We start from the raw sequence: 1,744 nt of genomic DNA, 5'->3' as shown, positions 1-1,744 counted from the left end.
ATCCCCGATTTTCCTTTCTACATCACTTGGTCATAGAGAGAAGGGCACTGCTACAAAAATGCTCAAAGAGACTTGAAATAAGAGACCTGTTAATTAAATAACCAGCCTCCTTGTTTTAAGAGACCCAATTTCATAGATAACCGGTCTCTTTGATATTGTGTTGTGAGGTTAAAATTTAACGGAGACCATCTATCATAGATAATAGGTCTATCGTAGTTCTTTTTATTTGAAATTTACAAGGGGAGAGACCTGTATGTCACTTAACCGGTCTCTCTTAAGTTTTTTTATTTGAACATTAAAAAGGGAGAAACCAATATGCAACTTAATCGATCTCTCTTAGTTTTTTTCAAAAAAAAAAAATTAAGAAAAGGGAGAGACATGTTGCAACTTAACCGGTCTCCCTTACTCAAAAAAATAAAATAAATGAAACCCTAACACTTCACTATTCTTCATTCCGCCACTTCCGCCTCCAACATTCAATCTCCATCCGATCTTCTTTATCTTCCTTTTCCTCTCCTCTCTCCTCTCTTTCCTCTTAAACGGATTTCCTCTCCTTCACCTCTTAAATCCCCGGATTAACCCTCCTGTTCGGAGCGTTAAAATCGTTTGAGAGATGTGTGGTTGTAGGGGAATCAAGTTTTGATTTGGTGATGAGTGTTGAAGCGATTTATTACAGTTTGCGAGGCTTGATGAAGCATTTCCAGTTCTCAAATTTTGAAAGAGCAATTTAAGTTCTATTATCATGGTTTAGAAGCATTTTATGGGTTTATGTCGTTAGTTGATACTCATTTTATGTTTGGTTGATAAATCGATTGATTGTTATAAAGATGAATTGATGATCTAGATTCAAATTCTTGGGGATTATGATTTCAAATTTTCCGAGACTACTTGTAGGTCTCTTCATCTTTGATTTCGTTTTTTTAATTGATTATTATTTCTATATTTTGGTTTTTGTTTGTTTTTTTGTGGTGGTTTCAATTTTAGTTGATTGTGATCTCTTTGATGAATTTTATACTAAGTTTTGCGGTTAGACTTTAGATTTTTGTGTTGTGTAGTATTATTAGTGTTATTATGATCGTTTTAATTTCATGAAATTGTAGAGTAGTGGATCAGTATCTAATTTACATGGCTGGAAACATATTGGATTTGATTTAGCAAATTTCTTGTTTACCATTCATCTAATTGCTACCATTAATTTGCAAATTCTTGTTTTTAAAAGAAGTTGATCTTTTATTTTATTAGTTCATTTTTTTCATTTAAGTTTTCTAAACGAATGTTTAATTTTTTTTTGGTTATTCTCAATTATTATGATAGATTTATTGTGTGTGCCTTTTGTTTTGACAGATATGCTTGTTTTTCACACAAGAATCTCATAAAAAAAGAGAGAGGAAGAAATTAGAGTATTCAAGTAGGCAAGCTACATGTTTGATATAATTATATGTACTAGAATTTAATTAAAGTTTGTTAAATTTTTTTGTTAGTACAAACATTAATGTGGCAATATTAATATATTATTCTCTTTTAATTTTATCGAACTGAAAATAGCATAAATCAAATTAAATAAGCTATTTTTTTTTATTAAAAATGCGCCCAAGACCTGTTAAGTTAAATAGGCGGTCTCTTTTTTCTTAAAAAAAATACTACCTATCCTTAATAAGCGGTCTCTTTTTTCCCAAAAAAAAAGAGACTGCCTATCTTATATAGGCGGTCTCAGCATTCTCAATTTGGAGACCATCTCTAATAA

General features: G+C 30.9%; 1 long non-coding RNA gene across 1 annotated transcript; it reads left to right on the top strand.

The window, feature by feature from the left end:
- The first annotated feature begins 247 nt into the window (after nt 1-247).
- LOC145626978 (uncharacterized) lies at nt 248-1,530 on the top strand. The gene is made up of 2 exons (XR_014111233.1): nt 248-890; nt 1,345-1,530. It is a non-coding gene; the product is annotated as an uncharacterized LOC145626978 (long non-coding RNA).
- The last annotated feature ends 214 nt before the right edge of the window (nt 1,531-1,744 follow it).

Source organism: Chenopodium album, chromosome 4 (assembly GCF_948465745.1).
Source record: "Chenopodium album chromosome 4, dcCheAlbu1.1, whole genome shotgun sequence".
NCBI lineage: Eukaryota > Viridiplantae > Streptophyta > Magnoliopsida > Caryophyllales > Amaranthaceae > Chenopodium > Chenopodium album.
This window is presented reverse-complemented; position numbering and strand designations above follow the sequence as displayed.